Raw genomic sequence first — 14,035 nt, forward strand, 5'->3', positions numbered from 1 at the left:
GATGTAAGATTTTTCCTACACGTCATATAACTATGTACACGTGAGCATATATAGGATCGTTTCCACAGGGAGTTACGTTTAATCATAAGCATTTACACAATCGTTCACATTAAGGGTTTGGATATAATTTGTTTGTTTGTAACACTATATCCATATTTGACACTAAAGTAAAAACGAGAGGGGATCGAACTATTTCGCTTGCGGTATAAGATAACGAGCAAGCATAACAGCAGCAATCTCTCGATCGATTAACAGACTCTAGCTTTATAACCAATATTATTACAATCATTTCTACAATATCCTTCGTGTCCAAAGCGACATCGTTATTTCTAGGTTATCGTTTAAACATTCGTGTCCAAATTCCTTAAACGATAACAAAGTCGATCGGATGACTTAATCGACCGTGTCCAGCCTGATTAAATATCCGAAAGCATTAAAATCTTGATTAAAAGTAATTATCAAAGGTTTACAAACTTGTCAAGAATGATATAACATAAGATAGATTGTTATTCTAGGTCTAGATTCAAGGGTTTGTGTCCAAATCATCTTGAATCTCTTTGAAAGCATTAAAAGCAAGAATAACAACAATATTGAATCATATAGCTAGAACCATATATATTAAAAGATCAAAAGATTACATAATAGCTTGATTGTTACCTCAATACTACAAAGAAGGTTAGTTACATATAGACATGTAAACTAATGCAAGGAAGGAAGGAAAGATGAAGATTCCATGCCAAGATCCTTGATGTCTCAATGAATCTAGGGTTGAATCTACTCCTTAATCACTTGCTTTGTGTTTCTCTCTATGAAATAGCTCTAACCTCTCTCTAGAAATGTGTAAAATGTTTCAATGGAATAGTGAATAGTCCTAGAGAGAGGGAAAACTTGTATTTAAATGGGCTGAAAACGTGTAATCTCGCTTAAGCGAGATACATCTCGCTCAAGCGAGAATCATAAATATCCAACCATGGCCAATGAGATCCTGCCACGTAGCCCTGCTCCTTGATGAAGTTGCATCTCGCTCAAGCGAGTTAGACCTCGCGTAAGCGAGGTTGCTTGAAACTTAAACCGCCTTGAAATCCTGCTTAAGCGACTTGGAAGCGAGATGGGAGCGAGATTTACAATTGTTCCCTGGAGAAATCTCGCGTAAGCGAGATGATCTCGCGTAAGCGAGATACCAAAATCCACAAGCGACCCTGGAAGCGAGATGCAAGCGAAGGTTGAGCTTCTCCCTGGAGGAATCTCGCTTAAGCGAGATGACCTCGCGTAAGCGAGATTTGCTTGGTTCACACAACTTGAGTTTTGGTCCTTGCTTGTCATTTCCTGCATAAATTGGGTAGAATTAGGCATATAAAGCATAAATGGTATAATTACAACAATTGGTTGCTTTTCCGTAGATAACTTGCATAACAAGTCACTAAAAATGCCTCTTTTAACACATGAAATATATTACTTTTGAGCACTTATCAAACTCTCCCCAACTTAGCTTTTTGTTTGTCCTCAAACAAAAGAATCAAAAGGAAACTAACAAGGCTTTGGACAAGCTTTCTAGCACAATACCAAACAATTCAAATCAAATAAAAATCTTCAAGTGGTGATTCAAATGTGAAAGCACCGGCAAGCATGAAGTTCTCCATTATTCCTAGCACAGCTATAAATGTGAAACAAGTCCTAAGCACAAAATACACATCATAAACTTCAAAGTATAAACATATCTATCTATGAACCACACCTAACACACTTCTTTGAAAGTAAATGCAATATAATGATAACAATGACTGAGGTAATGAACACACATCCAACAATCATGCTAACATCCTATTTAAGTTAGGTGTCCATCCAAATATCGTCTCAAAAAGCATAAAAGCATGGATCAAAAGGTCTTGCAAGGGTTATAACTTGGCCGGGCTACAAAAGAAATGTCATATGTGGGGCAATTGATCAGAAAGCCTATCAAAGAGGAACATTTTTTTGTATCACAACTGGAAATCCATATACTTCCCTACCAAGAATTAAAACCTTTGGTGATTAACAATCAAAACAATAACCTTGACAACTTATTCTATTTTTGATTTTTCTTTCTTTTTCTTCTTTTTCTTTTCTTTTCTTTTCTTTTTCCAATGTACAACTTTTTCTTTGATTCAATGTTGTCAGGTTATTTTACAACTTCACCAGAACTTAACATATAATGCCTCCTTTCTCTCCCCAACTTGAATACAACCAAACTCTAATTGAATGTTCCCCTATCCTAAGGCAAGGGACAAAGTACAAAAAGGTTAAGGGTTCAACAAAGTAACATTATCAAAGTCCTATAAAATTCAACCATGAACTGGATTTGAGAAAAATTTCAGGCAAATTCAACAAGCATTGTGCTTATGAATATTGACAGTTCATGTTTGAGGACTTGATTCATTTAGCTCAGATTGGGGTATCAGATACTCACTCTTCTCACAGGTAGGCTTTATGTGGTCAAGTAGGTTACTCTCGATTCAAAAAGTGCCTTGATCCTTTCCATGCTTTCAAACAGTTCAAAATAATTATCAGATTTAACATAACTAAAACAAGTTAGACGATGATTATCGGTCTCCAGCATATATACAACAGATTGAAGCTACCTCACATTTAGGTTAAGTACTAAGTGGTTCAAAGATATTCATGTTTATGAAATGACTTAAATGATCTATAATTTGTGCACAGTACAAATTTCACATTCATAGTAACACCTAGAATAACAGGAAACCAATACCTTGACATTGCGCTTTCTCACAATTCATATCATTATCACTCACCTGCTTTTGCTCAATAATTGGCTCCATGGAGCACTTTAAACTTTGATGTTCATGAGCAATTTTTCTTTTAACGAAACACAAGCAAGATTAATCAAAAATTTCATCCAAAGCAATAAGTTAAAAACCAAACAACAAGCTAAGCTATTTTAACCCAAAACGAAATTAAAATTAAACCAAAGTATTGAACACCCAAAACCGTGCTCAAAAAGTATAAATTCAAAAGCAATAAATTGTTCCAGTATAAAAATAAAAACATAAACTAAAAAGTCAAAGCAGAAGTCAAAGTAAAATAAACATCAAAAGAATGCGGTCAGTGTGCCGCATCATCATCCATATCATCCTGAGACAGATGGACACTGGCTGTCCTCTCTGGATCATGAGCACCATGCAAGCTAGCAGTCCTATCTGGATCATGAGCACCATGCAAGCTAGCAGTCCTCTCCTGGGTGTGAGATGGTCCTGCTCCACTGCCCCCTCCTGGGTAAATTGGCCTGTCCCCAGGCCACATGCAAGAGTCATAGTACTGTGCTGGAGTGAACATGAAACACCCAGGGTCCATGTGAGCATCGTAAAGATGCGCGTAGATGCCCTGGTTGCTGCGGAAGATAGCAGCCTGCTGATCCATTATGTGATTCTCTCTCAGTTCCTGTGCCTGAGCTAACTGAAAGGCTTGCTGCTGCTGTGCCTGAGCTCTCTCAACTGCTCGCTGCTCATACTGAGCCATGTATGCCTGAAAAGAAGAAAAATCAAAAGTGCCGGGCTGCTGAGGTGGTGGCATAGTCTGGTGAGGATCTTCATGCTCTGGAAAGTCCTCAGGTTGGGGTACATCCTCAGGTTGGGGTACTTGAGAAGAAGAAGCAGCACCCTTAGAAAGTGCTCTAGAAATGTAACCCCGAATGTACTTGTCATCAATGGGAGATACAAGCTCTTCTGAAAAAGGCTCGGTGACGGGTACCTGATGATGCCTAAGTAAACCCATAATAAAGCCCGGAAAAGCGAGTCTAGTCTCTGGTCCTGCTACACCACCGAGAGCTACATGCTTCAGCTCTCTTGAAATAATTGCAGCCACATCCACTGCCCTTCCTTTGCAAATATGCCAGATCAGAGGAGGCATCACTTTCTTTGGAGTTGTGGTGACATGGCTTTTTGGCCAGACATTATGAACCAAGAACTTAAAAATAATACCAGCTTTAGGCCTCATATCAGAGAAAGCTGCCAAATTGCGGTTACCCGCTTTGGACTCGGTGTATGTCCTTCCTGGTAGGAGAATCTCTCTCTCAATCTTACCAAGGTTCCAATCAGCAGCCTCTTCTCTTTCCGCATAAGGACACAAGGCAGGTGTGTCAGGGTCCTCGGGCTCAGATAGGGTGTAAGGTTTGCCTAGGTAATCATTAATAGCATCCCTATCGAAGCGGATGGTTTTTCCTCTCACCATGGTGGTATAGGAAAATGCAGCTTGCATTTCCTTAGCATCACAATCTGGTAAGGCATTTGCATAAAACTCACACAGAAGGTCCAGGTTGATTTTGGGGTATGGGTTAAGGAGTTTCTCCCATTTTCTCTCAGTGAAAACGGCTGCTATGTCAGCATACTCTCCCTCAGGGTTAATCCGGAAAATTTTATCATGCCAGGTTTTCTCTTTTTTCAGCTCGAGAAACCTGGCATAGGTTTTGTTGGATGTGTAGATGGTACGGTCCGGATTTCTAGGTAAGGGTGCAGGACGGTTTACAACACCGGATGAGGAAGCAGTAGTTTTTCGTTTCTTGGTTGGTTGATTTTTGGGTGCCATCTGCAAAACAACCAGCAAAACCATATACAGTATAGAACAATAATCAGCACATGTATGGAATCAAAAAGGTTAAAGCAGATAAACTTTTAACAAAAAGAGGTACAGAACTATCTCGCTTGTGCCTCGCTTGAGCGAGTTGCAAGCGAGATTTTTCCAGATTTCACATGAATACTCGCTTGAGCGAGATTTTTGGTAAAGAATCTCGCTTGAGCGAGATTGTTCTGCACCTGCGAAAAATGACCCATTTCCAGCATAACACAACCAAAAACACAAAATTTTCAACAAAAATCAACCTTAATCCACTTCTATCCAAACCAATTCATGAAAAGGAACCAAAATCAAGACTTATATTCACATTCAATCAAAACCCTTATTTTCCAAAGATTCCAAAATGGGTCAAAATTTACACAATTGAATGTTGAATAAAAACAGTGATGATTTTGATTCATTTTCATTGTTATGAACCTAATGAAACAGTCTCTAGTCACAAACACCTACATCTAACCCTAGCCATTCTAAATTTACATAAAGCATGAATTTTGAAATTGAAAAGTATGGCACAAAAATATAAATCAAACCTGTTGAAATGATGATGAATGAAGCAAGCAAATGATGATGAATGAAGAAATATGTAAGTGCTTGACTATGGTTGAATTGGTTTTGATTTTAGGGTTAAAGTTTGTGAGGAAAGGAAAATTTTAGAGAGAATGGAGATAAGGAAAGTTGGAAAACGTAAATGAGGGAAATGAGTGGATGGGGGAGTGGTTAAGGGGAGTTAATCCCCTTGGAAACCGTTACCATTTTTGAATAAAAAACTCATCTCGCTTGCGCGAGATAATCTCGCTTAAGCGAGATTTCTCCAGAACCAACAATTCGAAAATGCAATAATCTCGCTTAAGCGAGATTAACTTCGCTTGAGCGAGATTTCTCCAGATATGTTTCTTACTTTGCTTTGCTCATGAAATTATTCCTAAATGCATTAAAACATGAAAATACTTACAAAACTGGGTGTGACTCCCAGCAAGAGCTTGTTTTACGTCCTTAGCTTGACGCATTTTGAAGAAATCATGGCTCGATTAGTGAAATCGTCGTCAAACACCGATCAATTTCACCACCGAAGTAGGGCTTAAGCCTTTGCCCATTAACAGTCCAGTTGGCTTTGGTGACTGGGTCCTCAAGTTCAACAGCTCCGTACGGTTTGACCTCTTTAACCATGAAAGGTCCGGACCACTTAGACTTCAATTTGCCCGGAAACAACCTCAGTCTTGAATTGAAAAGTAATACCATTTGTCCCGGCATGAATTGTCTCAGAATGATCTTCTTGTCATGATACTTCTTGGTCCTTTCTTTGTAGAGCTTTGAAGATTCATAAGCTTGATTTCTCAATTCTTCAAGCTCATGCATTTGAACTTTTCTTCTTTCACCGGCTTTCTCTTGATCGAAGTTTAGGAACTTCAATGCCCAAAAGGCTTTATGTTCGAGCTCGACCGGTAAGTGACAAGATTTTCCATAAACCATTTGGAAAGGAGTGAGGCCTATAGGAGACTTGTATGCAGTCCTATATGCCCACAAAGCTTCATCAAGTTTAGCCGACCAATCCTTCCGAGATGTAGAGACCGTCTTCTCAAGTATGCGTTTGACCTCCCGGTTAGAAACTTCGGCTTGTCCATTCGTTTGCGGATGATACGGTGATGCTACTTTGTGCTTGACTCCAAAATGATCTAGGGCCTTGGCAAGTTGTGCGTTGCAAAAGTGTGATCCTCCATCACTAATAAGCACTCTTGGTGTACCAAACCGGGTGAAAATATTCTTCTTTAGGAACTTCACCACCGTCTTGCTATCGGCTTTAGGCGATGCTACGGCTTCCACCCACTTTGACACATAATCAACAGCGACCAAGATGTACTCATTTGAATATGATGAAGGGAAAGGGCCAACAAAATCTATACCCCAACAATCGAACACTTCCACTTCAAGGATGAGTTGTAGAGGCATCTCATTTCTTTTTGACATTGATCCGGTTCTTTGGCATTCATCACAATGCTTGCAATGTAAGTTGGCATCTTTGAATAGAGTTGGCCAATAGAACCCGGATTGAAGTACCTTTGCGGCTGTTCTCTCCCCGTTGAAGTGACCTCCATAGGGCGAATTATGACATTGCCATAGGATCTTCTTTGCCTCTTCATCATCCACACACCTACGCAAGAGATTGTCCGCTCCAATTTTGAACAAATAAGGCTCATCCCACACAAAGTGGTTAGCATCATGAAGGAACTTCTTGCGTTGTTGCCATTCAAAATCTTCCGGAATGAACCCGGTTGCTTTGTAGTTCACCATGTCGGCAAACCACGGTCTCACATTGATAGCTAGCAACCGTTCATCTGGAAATTCTTCACGAACCTCCGGTTCATTCTTGGTTACCTCATTGTTTGTTAACCTTGAAAGGTGATCAGCTACAAGATTCTCCGTGCCTTTCTTATCCTTGATCTCTAAGTCAAACTCTTGAAGCAACAACATCCACCGGATGAGTCTAGGCTTTGAGTCGGACTTAGTAAGGAGATACTTGATAGCTGCATGGTCAGTATAAACAACAATTTTGGAACCTACAAAGTAAGAACGAAATTTCTCCATTGCATAAACTATTGCAAGTAACTCTTTTTCAGTTGTGGCATAATTAATTTGTGCCTCATTTAAAACCTTACTTGCATAGTGAATAGCATGAAAAATTTTGTCCTTACGTTGACCCAAGACCGCACCAACAGCATAATCACTTGCATCACACATTAATTCAAAATTTAAATCCCAATTAGGAGCAATGATTATTGGTGCGGTGGTCAACTTTTCTTTTAAAGATTCAAATGCATCAAGACATTCATTATCAAAAACAAAAGACTTATCTTTGTTGAGCAAGTTGCTCATAGGCTTTGCAATCTTTGAGAAGTCTTTGATGAACCTCCGGTAGAAACCGGCATGACCAAGAAAACTCCGCACACCTTTGACATTTACCGGTGGAGGAAGCTTTCCTATGACATCGACCTTTGCTTGGTCTACCTCAATACCCTTAGCAGAAATCTTATGACCAAGGACAATACCCTCGGTAACCATGAAGTGACATTTCTCCCAATTGAGCACCAAGCTAGTTTCAATACACCGCTTCAGCACGGTATCCAAGCTAGTCAAACACGTATCAAATGACGAACCGAAAACCGAGAAATCATCCATGAACACCTCCATGCATTTTCCAATAAGTTTGGAGAAGATTGCTTGAACACACCGTTGAAAAGTTGCGGGTGCATTACACAAGCCAAATGGCATTCTTCGATAAGCAAAAATACCAAAAGGGCAAGTGAAAGCCGTCTTCTCGTGATCATCTGGATTCATGGCGATTTGATTGTAACCGGAGTAACCATCTAGGAAGCAATAAAAGGATTGACCGGAGAGTCTTTCAAGCATTTGATCCATGAAGGGCAAGGGAAAGTGATCCTTCCTTGTTGCTTGATTGAGTCTTCTATAATCTATACACATCCTCCATCCGGTGACGGTTCTAGTTGGGATCAACTCATCTTTATCATTAGTGATCACCGTCATTCCTCCTTTCTTGGGAACTACTTGAACCGGGCTTACCCAAGCACTATCCGAGATAGGATAGATCATGCCGGCTTCAAGCAACTTCACTACTTCCTTTCGCACCACCTCTTTCATGTTTGGATTCAAGCGGCGTTGCGGTTGTGCTACCGGTTTAAAGTTTTCTTCCATCATGATCTTGTGCATACAATAAGATGGACTTATCCCTTTCAAGTCGGATAGCTTCCACCCTATTGCTTCCTTGTTGGCCTTGAGAACCTCTACCAACTTTGTTTCTTCATCGATGGACAAAGAGCTACTAATGATCACCGGTTTTGTACCATCTTTCTCAAGAAAAACATATTTCAAATTAGATGGTAAAACTTTTAATTCTACCTTGGTGTCATCAACTTTGGCTTCTTCCTTGGATTCTTCTTTCAAATCTTCAAGTATGGCTTGATTAGGAAGAACCTCCTTCAAGGAATCTAGCTCCTTCAAACACTCTTCAATGGCACTTGCTTCGTCTTCATCAATAGCATTGAGTGCGTCCACCAAAGCACTCTCAAGGGGTGTTCTATTGTGCATTTGCTTCCGAGTAGTCAAGATGACTTCTTCGGTTGCATCCATTTTGAAACATGCACCCTTGTCTTTCGAGTACTTCAAAGCTTCTCGGATGTTGAAGGTAACCTCTTCATCATTTACCTTGACCTTCATGATATTATCATCAAGATCAATCATCATCCGAGCCGTTTGCATGAAATTCCTTCCCATTAAGATAGGCACATCCTCATCTTCTTCGACATCCATAACCACAAAATCAGCCGGAAAAATAAATTTGTCCACTTTTACAAGAACATCTTCGGCCATACCTAGTGGTTTTGCAAAGGATTTGTCGGCCAATTGCAACATCATCCTAGTCCGCTTTAAACAAAGGTCACCAACTCTTTTGGCCACGGACAAAGGCATGAGATTGATGCTTGATCCAAGATCAAGTAGTGCTTTACCTACATGTGTTGTGCCAATAGCTACCGGTAGAGTGACTCTTCCCGGATCTTGCTCTTTCTTTGGCATTGTTCTTTGAATAATAGCACTACAATTGGCATCGATTTGGATCGTCTCTTCATCGTTGATTCTTCTTTTCTTGGAAAGGATATCTTTCATGAACTTTGCATAGACCGGCATTTGCTCCAAGGCTTCCGAGAATGGTATATCAATTTGCAACTTCTTGAAGAGTTCAAGAAACCTTGCGTATTGCCGCTCTTTGTCTTTCTTCGATGGAGCATGTGGGTATGGTAAGCGTTGAGCCACCACTTGCTTCTCAACTACTTGTTTCTTCCCTTTATCTTCCCCCACATCTTTATTCTTCCTCTCCATCTCCACTTGTACCTCTAGATCTCTTTTTTGATTTTTTTCTTTTTCAACTAATGCTTCTTTATTCTTTATATACACTTCCTCCTCTATCTCTACACTATCCTCCTCAAACAACTTTTTGTCCTCCTCAATGACAACTTCATCATCCTTCTCTTCAACAACAATATCATCACCTACCCCTATACCTACTACTCTCCCACTCCTTGTAGCTATAGCTTTTGACTGCTATGCCTTGTTGTGCTCCTTAGGATTTGGTTGAGTGTTAGCGGTGAAAGCTCCACCTTGCGGAGGACCTTGAGCCATTTGTTGAGCTAACTGACCAACTTGCGTTTCAAGGCCTTTGATGGACGCGTCGGTGTTTTTCTGGTTAGCCATGGACACTTGCATGAATTGTTTCAAGACCTCCTCGGTGCTTTGGGAATTATTCGGTTGTTGGGGGTTATTTGGTGGTGGATTTTGGTATTGATTATTGAATGGTTGTTGGTAAGGTTGTTGGTAGTAGTTTGATGGTGGATATTGATAGTTATTATTGTACGGTGTTCTCCAAGGTCTTTGTTGGTTTTGGTTGGCCGGATACCTTCTTTGGAAGTTGGAAGTACCCGGATTTTGTTGTGAGGTTCCGGCTTGTTGTGATTGGTTAGGCCTTTGTTGGTTTCCCACATAGTTGACCTCTTCCCCTTCAAAAGAACCGGGCTCGGGACAATAGCCGGTGGGATGATCCCCCGTACAAAGTCCACAAGTATAGACTTGAGCGGTTCCTCCTTCTTGCTTGAGAGATTCAAGAATTTGTTTAGGCATAGCTTTCATCTCCTTTTGCATAGCTTCTAATTGTTGAGTGAGAAGCTTATTTTGAGCTAAGACCGCATCATTTGCTTCAAGCTCAAGAATACCGGCTTTCCTTTGATTAGGATTCCGATTGTGAGAAGATTTTCTTGTGTTGAGCGCCATTTGGTTAATGATTCTGACAGCTTCAGCTGGGTTTTTCAAAGCAATAGAACCTCCAGCACTTGCATCTAGCATCGTCTTGGACATGTCTTGAAGCCCTTGACGAAAAAGATATAGTTGCATTTGGCTATCAAAACCATGCTTTGGACAATTCCTTAGCAATGATTTATAGCGCTCCCAAGCTTCACAAAGAGTCTCACTTTGGCCTTGAGCAAAAGTTGTAATTGAAGTTTTAGCCTCAAGATGCCTATTCTCCGGAAAGAACCTTTCTTGAAATGCTTTCTCTAGCTCACCCCAATTTTCCATCAACGAAGTTGGTTGATCAAGATACCACTCCTTAGCCTTCCCGATCAAAGAATGAGGAAACAATTGCACAAACACACCCTCTTCCTCATCTTCCTTCATACCAAGTGTACCGGCGGTAACATAGAAGTTGGTAAGATGTTTATATGGATCCTCATGATCCATACCGGTAAACTGGTTATGAGTTATCAAGTTTATCAACCCAGACTTCAGCTCAAAAGATTTGGCATTACGGTTGCCAAGATTAGCTAGCCTCCTCGGACTAACCCACATAGGTAGAGCATTCTCATCTTCATTAGCCATGACTACTTCTGGATCACTCCTCGGAGATGAATGTGCAGAAGAATGTGATGAAAAATCACCTAGTGATATAGTATGCACCGAACCTGACGGAGAAGGAATAAAAAGTAAAGATTCCGGCTGAGCCACCCTGGCTAATCTCCTAGCTTCCTTTGCTTGCTTTCTAAGTAACCTAGCAGTTTTCTCAATTTCAGGATCAAATTGTAGGTCTTCTTTATCAACGGTACCTCGCATAAACAAAGTTCACCAAGACTATACCAGGTGGTTAGCATAAAAAAATAATGAATGATATATGTGTATAAGTATATGTATGAAAGAATTTTGTGCAAAATTGACTTAACATGACAAAATTGTTTCAATACTTATGATAAAAATTTCCGTTACTCCCCGGCAACGGCGCCATTTTGATGTAAGATTTTTCCTACACGTCATATAACTATGTACACGTGAGCATATATAGGATCGTTTCCACAGGGAGTTACGTTTAATCATAAGCATTTACACAATCGTTCACATTAAGGGTTTGGATATAATTTGTTTGTTTGTAACACTATATCCATATTTGACACTAAAGTAAAAACGAGAGGGGATCGAACTATTTCGCTTGCGGTATAAGATAACGAGCAAGCATAACAGCAGCAATCTCTCGATCGATTAACAGACTCTAGCTTTATAACCAATATTATTACAATCATTTCTACAATATCCTTCGTGTCCAAAGCGACATCGTTATTTCTAGGTTATCGTTTAAACATTTGTGTCCAAATTCCTTAAACGATAACAAAGTCGATCGGATGACTTAATCGACCGTGTCCAGCCTGATTAAATATCCGAAAGCATTAAAATCTTGATTAAAAGTAATTATCAAAGGTTTACAAACTTGTCAAGAATGATATAACATAAGATAGATTGTTATTCTAGGTCTAGATTCAAGGGTTTGTGTCCAAATCATCTTGAATCTCTTTGAAAGCATTAAAAGCAAGAATAACAACAATATTGAATCATATAGCTAGAACCATATATATTAAAAGATCAAAAGATTACATAATAGCTTGATTGTTACCTCAATACTACAAAGAAGGTTAGTTACATATAGACATGTAAACTAATGCAAGGAAGGAAGGAAAGATGAAGATTCCATGCCAAGATCCTTGATGTCTCAATGAATCTAGGGTTGAATCTACTCCTTAATCACTTGCTTTGTGTTTCTCTCTATGAAATAGCTCTAACCTCTCTCTAGAAATGTGTAAAATGTTTCAATGGAATAGTGAATAGTCCTAGAGAGAGGGAAAACTTGTATTTAAATGGGCTGAAAACGTGTAATCTCGCTTAAGCGAGATACATCTCGCTCAAGCGAGAATCATAAATATCCAACCATGGCCAATGAGATCCTGCCACGTAGCCCTGCTCCTTGATGAAGTTGCATCTCGCTCAAGCGAGTTAGACCTCGCGTAAGCGAGGTTGCTTGAAACTTAAACCGCCTTGAAATCCTGCTTAAGCGACTTGGAAGCGAGATGGGAGCGAGATTTACAATTGTTCCCTGGAGAAATCTCGCGTAAGCGAGATGATCTCGCGTAAGCGAGATACCAAAATCCACAAGCGACCCTGGAAGCGAGATGCAAGCGAAGGTTGAGCTTCTCCCTGGAGGAATCTCGCTTAAGCGAGATGACCTCGCGTAAGCGAGATTTGCTTGGTTCACACAACTTGAGTTTTGGTCCTTGCTTGTCATTTCCTGCATAAATTGGGTAGAATTAGGCATATAAAGCATAAATGGTATAATTACAACAATTGGTTGCTTTTCCGTAGATAACTTGCATAACAAGTCACTAAAAATGCCTCTTTTAACACATGAAATATATTACTTTTGAGCACTTATCAGCCGACCACGATAGGTGGCGGCGGCGCCGCCAGAAAACGTCCCTTTTATATATAAAAAAAACCTTTTTCCTATGTAATTCTCCCTCCCGATTCCGTTTATGACCTTAAAAATTCAAAATAAAAAGCCCACAGTCCTAGATCTAAATAAAACGATGTTACCTTTTCTTCTTTGTTCGGGTTTGTATGTCTGGTGTAGTGTTGCTTCAGATTGGTGAAGGATCGCATTGTGACTGGTTCTTATTATGTGCTGGTTCGGTTGTACGTGTCGGTTTGGGATCAGCTTCGTGTGGTTATGGTGACGATTCTTCTCTTCCTCCTCCTTTTGATCTGTTGGCGGATTCGGTTTCAGGCGTGGGTTGAGGATTGTTGAAGTTTTGGATGTTGTTGGTTTAGTACTGGGTTCGACCGATTGAAAGAGTTGGGTTTTGAGGAATTTGGTTTTGGTGCGTGACACTATGTTTGCAGGTTGCTGGGTAAAAATCGTTGTATTACTGGAAATTTGATGCGTAGTGCGATCGGTTTTTTTGCGATGAAAATTGTTGGTATTGTCAATTTGCGAAGCTGTTGAATTTTGCAGGTTTTATGATTGGGAATTGGTTTGGCTGGAAAATTGTGTCGCAGGTTTATGTTGTGCTGGTTTTACTGATGAATTTCGGCCTCCTCTCTTTGATTACTGGGTCTGCCTTTTTATAGCACCAGGATAAGGGATTAGGGTTTGTTAAAGGGCAGATAAAAGTGGTGGTTTGGATTAGGATGAATTGGATTGGGATGAAGAAGAACACATTTGGGTCTGGATTCAGATTGCGGAACGCGTGTGAAGCTTTTTTTGGATTATGACTGGAATTTTGGATGTTGACAGACTGTGTTCTTTGGATATTATTTGGACCAAAATAAAAAAATAAAATAAAAAGAAAATAAGATAAATACTAAAATAAGAATAAGATAAATAATAAATAAAATAAAATTTTAACAAATTAAAATTTAATTAAAAAAACTTAAATAAAAGATGGAAACTAAAATAAGATTTTAAAAAATGAAAATAAATAGAGAAGAGGGCCCAACTCGGAAGCAAACATGAGGTATTTCAAAATAC

The sequence above is a fragment of the Medicago sativa genome, chromosome 1 (genome assembly GCF_051527215.1).
Source record: "Medicago sativa cultivar Bolivia chromosome 1, Bolivia_mono, whole genome shotgun sequence".
In the NCBI taxonomy this organism is placed as follows: domain Eukaryota; kingdom Viridiplantae; phylum Streptophyta; class Magnoliopsida; order Fabales; family Fabaceae; genus Medicago; species Medicago sativa.